The sequence below is a fragment of the Spea bombifrons genome, chromosome 13 (assembly GCF_027358695.1).
Source record: "Spea bombifrons isolate aSpeBom1 chromosome 13, aSpeBom1.2.pri, whole genome shotgun sequence".
NCBI classification, from domain to species: Eukaryota; Metazoa; Chordata; class Amphibia; order Anura; family Pelobatidae; genus Spea; species Spea bombifrons.
In genome coordinates, this window is record NC_071099.1 from 2,857,659 (window position 1) to 2,869,409 (window position 11,751).

The window sequence follows — 11,751 nt, forward strand, 5'->3', positions numbered from 1 at the left end:
AATAATCTAGGTGACAGATTTGAAAAAAGATAAACAGATGGGTCGCCGTGGAAACAGGGCGGAAAAAGGGACAGAGATTCCAAGATAATAACTAAAGTCAGAAAAGAACATACTGCAGTGTTTAACAGTGCCGAGTATCCACAAAACCGATGCTAAACACTGATACAAAGTAGCACAGTTCTAACAATGAAGGGGCCGCATCCTGGTGATCCGTTGGGGTCTACACCTTAACTTCTTTTGGAACCATCAAGAAACACAGGTTAGGGTTCGCAGACATGATTTTTCAAGCAGGCTAGTTGTCAAAAAATAAATACAAGTAAATATAAAAATTGTCTGGACTGGTGGTCGTTGGCTGGACAGCAATGTCATCACGCAGTTTTAAATATTCAAATTGAAAAGGTGTTAAAATACATACCCCCTGTATAACCACAAGCATATTACCTTACGCGGTATGATATCGCAGCGATTCTGACCTGTTACCAAGTGATTGATATGAAATACTTTGGTAGTATAAAAGATGTGCACTTGGTACGGTGCTGGACTGTTTTGGCCAAACTGGGAAAACTAAATCCGTAGCAAGCAGGGATATAACTAAGAAACTTGGTGTCCTGGGAAAGATCAGAGGTCACTTGCTAGGTGGAAGTCACATCCATCTCCAGAAGCAAAGGAGAAGAAATAAAGGAGGCACGTGGGACATAATGCTGCGAAGCTGAAGTGCACCAGGGGGACAGCTGCTTCTCTTGTCCCATAAAACGTATGGTCCTAGTATTACGAGGTACACAACTCCGCAAAGTATCAAACAAACAATCTCATATGGCTCTCCAACATAAGAGCAAAAATAAAAGTCAGTTTTGACCCAATCTGAACGGCATTAAAAGCAGAGTGCACTGGCATGGGCCGAGACGAACGTCTGGATGAGCTTGTGAAGCATTGAGGAGAGAGCGCTCGGCTGGCTCAAACTCTTCAGTCAGAATTGGTGTTTTGGCAAAATCGAGCCGCTCTTCCACGATCAAACTCACCCACCTTTACAGCTATTGTATGCAGTGTCTAAAACAGACACAAAGTCTCACACAAGGGTAGTAAACACAAAGCATCAACAAAAAAGTGTAACAGCGGAGAAAACGTTCCATAGTTGTAACATTGTGTGCTTTTTTTAAAAATATTTCAAGGAAGAGCGGAAATAATTATTAAAGCAGCTCTTTCACTTTAACCAAGTATTACATTATATAGTTCAATGGACTAAACCCACGTAATGATGTTTATATATTAAAATATATACATGAGAGACTTTACGAGAATATCACTGAGTAACCATACTTAACTTCCTCATTAAATTATCTCCTTTTCACCAAATTCAGTTGCTCAAAAACAGAACTTATTTTCCATTCCTCCATTGCTAACATTCACTTCTTTCTATCAATGTACTTCTTTCCATCACCCCATCCCCACAAGCTCGCTGCCTTGGTGTCACCCTTGACTCTGACCTCTCATTCATCCAGTCTGTTTCAAACAAATATCGCTACCTTCGTTACACAATATGCAATTAAGGCTCTTGTTACTTCTCATCTTGACTATTGTAACTGTCTTAGCTGGTCTCCCTCATTCAATCCATCACGCCGCTGCTAGACTTATCATCCTCTCCCATTGCTCTACTAATACCTCTCCCCTTTCTCAGTCTCTTCACTGGTTGTCCATGTGCTTCAGACTTCAATTCAAAATCTAGACTCTCACCCAAAGCTCTTCATAGTGCTTCCCCTATTTACCGTATTTGCTCAATTGTAAGACAAGGTTTTTTTTCCTGAGCAAATGCTCTGAAAAATACCCCTCGTCTTATAATCGGGGTCGTCTTTTAATCAGACCTCAAATGAGGTCTCACTATGAGACTAAGATCCAGATTCCCCGCAGCGCTGCAGGGGACCTGGATCCTCCTGTCTGGTAATCACCGAGCACCAGCAGCGGAAGTTGTCTATGCGCATCGCACAGACCTTCCCTGGCTGCCAGCCAGCGAACGTCCGCTCGATGGACGCAGACAGCCTTCTGTCCCTCAACATCTCTCTCCATTAAAATGTTATACCAGCATAGAACGCCTAGTTTGAAGCATTGTACAGGCACTTTATACAAGTTATTATTTAATACTTTGTACAGCTTTAACACTTAAAAAAGAACAACTGTAATTGTACACATTAAATGGCTAAAAAAGAAAATATCAGACACAAAAAAAGCTTAACAACACGGACAAGAATGCCGATTTACACTATTATTGAGAACACAAAAGCAGATTTTTTTTTATCATTTTCATATTACAATTTGCATTGCTCAATGTTGAATTAAAAACAAAACTATGAAACAGTTATATTAAACACCTATACATAAAAAAAAAAAAAATCGCTCGAAGGCTTTGCCGTCAAACACTACAGATCACACCTGGTACAAAAGTGCTGCTAATAGATTAGGTGGTACGTGGTAGGAATGGTCATACCGCATCATATATCGCTACATAGTATCCACTATCCATTAATATTTATTCGACACAATCATGTTTTGGCTGCTAAAAATAATATGTTGTGTGTTTGCATATTATTTAAAATGTGATACACTTGTATCTTGGATCAAAATGGATTGTTTCATGATGCAGCTTGTGCATGCGCAGGATCCACAGGATCGTGAGCAAAGTCTGCTTCTAGATAAATCGTATACAACGCGACAAAATTTATTTATGGTGGTAGATGGAGTTATTAGCTAGACTGAGATCGCCTACCGCCTGGGAGAATAGCATCTCCAGATAAGTATCCTTCCTGCGCAGGTATACACATGGCCATCCTGAACATCCGATGGGGTCAAAGCCGAGTCTTACATCAAACACGGGAACGGCAAGAAAGGATGGGGCTGATGATTCTTAGCAATTGCTAAAAATTCTATTTAACCGTCACCCTTAAGTACAAAATGACCCTACTCAACATTAACCAACGTAGATGTATGATAATTACGAGGAGTAGTTTACATCATTATCTGGTGAAGTGTTATTTGTAGAGTAGCTACACTGTGATAGAGGCCATTTATCACTCCCATCACTCCTGTGTTCCAATGGCACGTTGTGTTAGACAGCCATACCTGGGAACTTCTGGGCTCCGGCTACCCAGAGCCTTCCCTTGCGGGACGCAGCCAGGGTTGCCCACTGACGTCGGGGGGTGGTCCCGATGACGGCAGCGGGGAAACAGCCCCATTTAAAGAGAAAATGGGCAGGGAGCGTGGCGTGTCAAGACCCCGCTCACGCGACCCGGAGAATCTGTGCTTCACCCGGCAATCATCGGGTGACCCCAGAGAGTTCCCAGGTATGTAGATAGCCCAAGTACGAGTTTAAAAGGCTTACTGATCATTAGAAAACCCTTTTGCACTCTGTTAGCACAGCTAGGGATTTCATTGTTTTCCATGAAAACATTTAAGTGACCCCAAACTTTTGAACAGTAGGGTTCACCTATTGTACAGCGGAATACGATAGCGCTATATAAAACAAATAATAATAAATAAAAAAGAACACGCATTCTCGGCTACAATTTGTTATAAACTCATTACACCGAGTAACTTCCTGACGGCCAAAGTTTCACTGAAAATAGATTTCATATCATTCACGCGCTCGGAATGTTTATTTTTACTAATTTATTATGTTATTTGTTATTTAAGCAACAAAGTAAAACAATTAGAACAATGTTTATTTATTTACACAGTTTCATATATAAAACAGACTTTCTGCTGCCTCCATACGCATTATAACTTTTAGGGCTGTAAAACCCTCATACCCGCCAAATATTCTGCGCTTCTAGAAAGGAGGGGCATCAGGGGAGGAATGGGACTTAAAGAGGGACACTTGGCAGGTATGGATTTACACCCATATATAACAGATCAGGGCCCTCGTCATCTGTAAGTCAAATTGTTATGTTATATCGTACTGCGCTGCGGAATATGATGGCGCTATTTAAATCAATAAATAATAATAGTCACAAGTTACAGACCTCGAGGAATAGTTTTGATGCCCAGATAAGAAGTCACTTCCTTGTCTCACTTCTGGGAGCGGTGTGGGATCCCACGGAGCGCATTTAAAGGAAATGCCCAGTTTTTTATCTATTCCAGTACAATAAAAAAAAAGGGATGCAGGATATGCCTCCCAGCAATGAATGAGTTAAAAAGCTCAAATTTAGGGGTAAAAAAGTTCTGGAGAGGAAATGATCAGACCGTGCACTTCCCTCCACTAACAGAAGGAGTAGGGGACTTCCCCTGAGGCTAGCGGCAGGACAAGTCTATACTCATACCCACGGTCACAGAGGAAGCCAGCCTGTGGAATCCAGTGGGTGGAACTGACTTCGTGGATGTGTGTATAAAGTGGGGAAGACCTATGTATCACACACATGACTCCAAACTCCCTCTGGACACAGTGACGGGCCCGCCCCAGGCACGCGCAAACTGTGGCCCCCGGACCCCACTCGCTCCCTTTACATTAAGTGTGGAATGAATGGATACCGAGAGCCCCATTCACAATACACGAGACACGCCCTGAGCAGCGTGACACTCACCTGAGTTCTGCCCTCCGCCGCTCACCTCCCCGCACTCCCCTCTGCCCCCTCTACACAGCGAACAAACATTTTTCTGGGCGGGACTGGGACGAGCCAGCTGGAGTGGGCGTGGCCTCGCGCCGGTGGGCGGACCGTCGGTGCGGAAGTAGATCCAGAGACACGTGGGTGGAAAAATGAGTCAAAAGCAGATAAAAAGAAGGGGAATGGTGACATTTGGAGGGTATGGCACCGAGCTGTGGCGGAGAGGAAGCCGGAGCATTAGGGGGGGATGAGCAATAGGAGTTGTCGCAGATTGCTAATTGATAACTGCAGTTAATGAGAAGGGCAGAGAAAAGTTGTATATCGGAAATGAAACTTAAGAGCGTACCTGAGAACTATGTTATTCTTGATATTCCGGCTTGAATGCAGATGACTCAATTAAGCCTATCTTTAAATAATGTCAAGTCACGGTTTCCATGAGGGCCCGTATTAAAGTCATATAGTGTTGTGTAACTCTTTGTGATGGTCCATTAAAGGGTTAATAGTTAAATGGATTCAGTGTCAGCTCATACAGAAAGTTGCCAGGTATGTATATGAGTTGAGCCTTTGGCAAGTGTAATCTCGATTATAAGACGACCCCCCAAAATCTGAATATTAATTTAAAAAAAAAGAAAAAGCCTGATTATAAGACCACCCTAAAGGAAAAAAGTTTAATTCATGTAAACTTTTTTTTGTTTGTTTTTATTTCCTTTTATTTGCCACTCTGCCCCCAGAACTGCCTTATACCCCCTATGTGCCACTTTGCCTCCCTGATATGCCTTTTACACTCCTATATGCCACTCTGCCCATGTTATGCCTTTTAACCCCCTATATGCCACTCTGCCTCCAGAAATGCCTTATACCCCTATATGCCACTCTGGCATATATGGGGTTAAAAGGCATATAATGGGACAGAGTGGCATATAGGGGGTTAAAAGGCATAACATGGGGCAGAGTGGCATATAGGGGGACACTTACACACCGATACACTAGTATACCCACTTACACACCCAGACCCTAATATGCACTCAAGCAACTAAGGCACTTCACTCACTGTGATGCCTCAGCAGGCGCTTACTGCAGCTCCCACGGGATCACACACAATGACGCTGTGTGACCCCGCATGGCCCCGCCTCCTCCAGAAAATTACCGGATCCGCCGATGACTTTGGGGCGGCACAGTGCCGCCGGGGTCCCGCTCTTTCTTCTGATCTCTGCGACCGGCTCTGCTTCCCCGGCAGTGAGAAGGTACGCACATATGCAACCTTCGCTGCTGTCCGCACTTTTGCCGGCGCTCGGTGATAAACGCTGGTGGAAGTGCCGGCAGCAGCTGAGGTTATCAGACAGGAGGATCCAGGTCCCCTGCAGAGCTGCAGGGGATCTGGATCTTAGTCTCATAGTTAGACCTCTATTTGAGGTCTGATTAGGAGACGACCCCGATTATAAGATGAGGGGTATTTTTCAGAGCATTTGCTCTGAAAAAAACTCGTCTTATAGTCGAGCAAATACGGCACATTAAGGGTGTTAAAACAAAGGGCACACGGCTTACACAAGGCATGATTTCGTATAGGTTTAAGGCTTCCAGTGGCTGATCTCGCACCCCTGGTCACTGAAGTTGTTTCGGCGCTTTCAAAGGGGTAAAGAAAAAGAGACATGATAAAATACTGAAATTTGCCGTAGGAGCCAGTCACAAAAAGCATTTTTTTATGCCTTTTATAGCAGTCACTCCCACAGTGTTAATGACCTGCTTGATTTGGCAGAACCCCCACGTTTCTGCCCATTGATGTCTCCCTGCATGCAATAGCCTTTGAAATTTTGTTGTTTTTGGACCATAGAAACATAGTATTTGACAGCAGATAAGAACCCTCCAGCCCAACTAGTCTGCGTTTTCCCTGATGTAAAGACTCAGACCTTAATCAGTCTTTGGTTTTGTCTTAGATTCAGGATAGCCTCATGCCTATCCCGTGCCTAAAATACCTCACTGTGTTAGTAACTAACTCCACTCCTCCATGACGGCATCACGGAGCTGGTGGATGTTAGAGACCTTGTGCCACCCCCCCCCCCCACACACACAGATGCTCAATAGGGTTTAGGTCTGGAGACATGCTTGGCCAGTCCATCACCTTTACCCTCAGCTTCTGTAGCAAGGTAGTGGTCGTCTTGGAGGTGTGTTTGGGATCGTTATCATGTGCGAATACTGCCCCACGGCCCGGTCTCCGAAGGAAGGGAATAGTGCTCTGCTCCAGTATGTCACAGAACACGTTGGCATTCATGGTTCCCTCAATGAACTGTAGCTCCCCAGTGCCGGCAGCACTCATGGAAGACACACTTGTCTTTGTACTCCTCACCTGGTTGCCGCCACACATGCTTGACACCTTCTGAACCAAATAAGTTTATCTTGGTCTCATCGGACCACAGGACATGGTTCTAGTAAACCACGTCCTTAGTCTGCTTGTCTTAAGCAAACTGCGGGCTTTCTTGTGCATCATCTTTAGAAGAGGCTTCCTTCTGGGAGAACAGTCATGCAGACCTATTTGATGCATTGTGCAGCGTATGGTCTGAGCCCTGACAGGCTGACCCCCCCCACCCCTCCAACCTCTGCAGCAATGCTGTCAGCACTCATACGTCTACTTCCCAAAGCCAACCTCTGGATATGACGCTGAGCACGTGCGCTCAACTTCTTTGGTCGACCATGGCGAGGCCCTGTTCTGAGTGGGACCTGTCCTGTGAAACCGCTGTATGGTCTTGCTCACCGTGCTGCAGCTCAGTTTCAGGGTCTTGGCAATCTTCTTATAGCCCAGGCCATCTTTATGTAGAGCAACAATTCTTTTTTTTCAGATCCTCAGAGAGTTCTTTGCCATGAGGTGCCATGTTGAACTTCCAGTGACCAGTATGAGAGAGTGTGAGAGATAACAACAAATTTAACACACCTGCTGCGCATTCACACCTGAGACCTTGTAACACTATCGAGTCACATGACACCGGCGAGGGAAAATGGCTAATTTGGCCCAATTTGGACATTTCCACTTACGGGTGTACTCACTTTTGTTGCCAAGGTTTAGACATTAATGGCTGTGTGTTGAGTTATTTTGAGGGGACAGCAAATTTACACTGTTATACAAGCTGTACACTCGCTTTACATTGTAGCAGAGTGTCATTTCTTCAGTGTTGTCACATAAAAAGCTATAAAATATTTTTTTAAAATGTGAGGGATCTGCTCACTTGTGTGAGATACTTTATGAATCCATGTTTTACAACAATAAAATGTTCATTCCTGCTCTACTCAATTGAAGATAGTTGTGTCTACTTATTGGGTATGCATAGCAGGGTTCCAAGGTGCGCATGCTGACTGGCGCTGGAAGTGATTTCGGGGACAACAGGAGGCTACATGTGGGTGATCTCTGGGAGTTACTACAGCTCTCTTGCTGAACCCGTTACACTCCCTTTAAGACTATTTGGGTTAATCCTATGGACTGCTAGCCCATCCCTCCAATGTGGCTATGTCCTTCCGGTCTGCTGTATGAACAGGAAGACCTCTGGGATCCAGTCCTGGGGTATTACTGGGTACAGTCATCTGCATCTACAAAGTCTGTTAGTTCATTTCATACGTACCATTATATATCCTACTAGGGACAGGTAAATTGCCCATCAGCAGACACAAGTGCCCCTGACACAGACTCTGGAGGTTCATCATGCATTTGTGGTATTTAAAAAAAATACCCATCACAACGGGAAGTAGAAAAAAAAGAATACTATTATAGTATAACCTCAATAAATACAATGACATATATATTGCAAACATGTACATACAGTATACATAAAAACAAACACAGTAACAAGAATGAAATAAAGAAATAATACCAAAACCATGGGACCAAGTTGTGTCAAGAAGTCTTCAGCCTTATCATCAACTACCTGACAGGTCAGCGCACACAGAGGGGAAAACCCCCCCGTGAAAGTCCCTAAAGAGAACACCTATATAGGTAGCCCACAATGCGTATAGATTATAGAATAACACAAGAGTGAAAGACAGGAGCAAAACGAAGCAAAAGTACAATTTAATAGGATGAAATACTAAATGAAAAGAAAATAGGACACTGTGTTGTGAAAAAAAAATGGATGGAAACATAATGCAGGTTTTGCAATCATCTTTAATACGTACGCATTCTCTACATATCTTAAAACCAGGTCAACGTGTCCTGGGTCTGGCTGTGACCTGGGTCATCTACCAACCTTTTGAGCTACTGGACAGATGCAAATGTCTGCAGTCTCTATTCGAACTTGACTCAGGTTTCTCATTGGAACTCAATCTTTCATGGTTGTTATTATTATTATTATTAAAAAAATATTCCATATATACATATTATAATTTTTTATTTTCCGTGGCCCATCGGTGAAGACTGCACTGGACTCGTAGTATCAGCCGGAGAGATGTTCCTGGTAGAAGATAAGATAATATTAAATATTAGTCAGAAGCACACGCACTCAGATGATGTGAAGCATTCTTTTTTTTTTCTTTCTTCAAGTCTATTTTTGGGTGACTGGGAGATTCTCAGGATCACACAGTCTGCATCTGACTGTTTCTTAATGTATTCAGATTTAAACATAGCGGCATATCCCGCCAAATGCGTTTTTTATTGATATATCACAATTCCCCGCTGGAAGAGCTTACTCCCGTGTAGGGCTGTTTTTCTCCGACTTAACTTTGAAAGATGAAAGCATATATCTGTCACTAATTTTGGAGGAGAAGGCTTGGCTCAATCTCTGTTATATGTATATATAACACACATATATATATATATATATACATACATACACATGTTATATCCTAGGCCAGGGGTGTCCAACTTGCGGCCCTCCAGCTGCTGCAGGACTACATCTCCCATAATGCTCTTTCAGCTAATGGGCTGGCTGGGGAGTATGGGAGATGTAGTCCTGCAGCAGCTGGAGGGCCGCAGGTTGGACACTCCTGTCCTAGGCAGTGTGATTTTCAGTGGTGCCGCCCTAGGCCTGTCTGTACCATCTTTGCCCCAGTTTATTAGTGCCCCCAAATGGCTTATCTGTGCCATATGTTCCCCAAACAGCTGATCTGTGCCATCATTGGCCCTCCTTCCAACATACACTGTGGCACACATATGTAAACATACTTACACATACTCACACATACACATTAACACTAACACACACTTCATCTCACCTCACTTACACATCGATGCTCACGCACACAATTACACATCCATGTTCACATACACACACATAATTACACATACATGCACACAAACAAACATACATACATACATACCCCTTGCTTACCTTTCACCTCTCCAGCAGCTTTCTGTTGCACAGCGGGGTCATGTGACCCTGAATACGTTCCTGTCTCCCCATGCAGGTTCAAAATTGTTTAAAAAGGGCCCTTCCGACCTGGACCGCACACATCCAGGTCGGAAACTATTCGAAACATCACAGTTGCGGCCGCTGTGACCCCTGTAGTTACGCCACTGTGAGGAGCTGATGTCGTCCTAGTCTGCCTAGGCCACAATATGCCGCTGTCTGCATCTACTAGCAGCAAGGGAGTGAGGGCAAGAAACATGTCTGTACTCATCTAGATGTGGATCTCAGTGCTTTTGTGCAAGATCACCTGATGTGATTGTGTGACTCTGTACACACAGTTGTGACACCAGAAAACTAAGTGCCTTTTTTTTGTGCCAGTGAAAGCAGTACAAAACCATTGGCAACCACCTTTGTACACTTGAGATCCAGATGCATCTGGGGGCAACGCTCCTGACTCAGTCTGCCCCTCTCAGCCCAGCGCCCAGTGGATCCAGTATTAACTCCTCTCTTGCAAATAGACATCCCAAATTGGATGCTGAATACCCGTCAGGATTTATACCGAGGGTTCTCCTAGATACATACACCACTGGCTCCTCTGAATAATGATAATATTTTATTTTTTTTTAATCAAAGCTCGGGCATTAGCCAACACCCAACAATGGCGAGGGAAAAATAAACAAATATGCCAGAATATTAAACAACTTCTCAAAAAAGTCCACAGAATTCAGTGTGTGAGTGGATCAAAGAAATCAACACCCAATAATATGTGTTTAACCTACAATACACCTGTGTATAAAAAACAACAGGTAAACTTACAGGTAACGTCCTACCCCAACCTATGCTTCCTAACCATAACGTCTATCTTCAGCACTTAAATAGTGTTTAATCATTTTTAAAATTTAGGTGGAATACAAATGATGTACTAACCAGTTATGTAGCGGGGGGGGCACGTGTTTTATTAAATAGTTTCTTTAAATGTAAAGTTCAATTGAGTAAGAGCTGGGAATGACGCCATCTAGTGGTGAAATCAAATATGACAACCATGCTTGCATCACTTGATTATCATAAGCAATATTGTGCATACTTTGAGGAAATGACTCCATAGTCTAGCAAAGAAATCAACAATTATTTTCTGTGACAAGTAAATGATGTTTCATTTAATCAACGAAATGTGATATAACCCTATGTTTCAGGTCGGTTTATTAATAACACGGTTTCTTCTAATCTCCTTTTTGTAGATCGCATTTTGCCGCACACAACAAAAACATTTCTCATTCATGTCTAGATACATTTCAGCTCTAGATACATTATCTTGTGGCAATAATCCTAATTTGGACACGGCCTCCACCTTCAGTGTCTATTGTCCAGATCTTCTGTTTTACGAAGGCTACATTGTTTTAGGAGAAGCATGAAATCTTAACAAAAATGGGTCCCAGTGTACATGGGTGGCCTACATGGATGCCCAAAACGGAGGACTATATTTTGTAAGCTTGCGAGCGGGGCCCTCTTTACCTAACCTACCGGGTTGTCTTTGTCATAACCTTTGAATATATGGACTGTAAAAAATGTTACTTCAATTGTTGGAGCTATGTTAATAAAAGATAATAATAATAATAATAATAATAATAATAATAATTACACAAATCTTGCCTTCCGTTGCAAGGTCAAGAACCTCAGGCAGCTTTGAGACGTTCTGTGCTATTTCTTCCATGACAGAACTAGAAGGCATTTATGTGTTTTACTCTGCTTCTGAGAGTTAGTTTGTATTTGGGCCTGGCTTTGTTTTTCCCTTTATTATTTATCAGTTATTGTTTTTATTTTAAATATATTTTTTG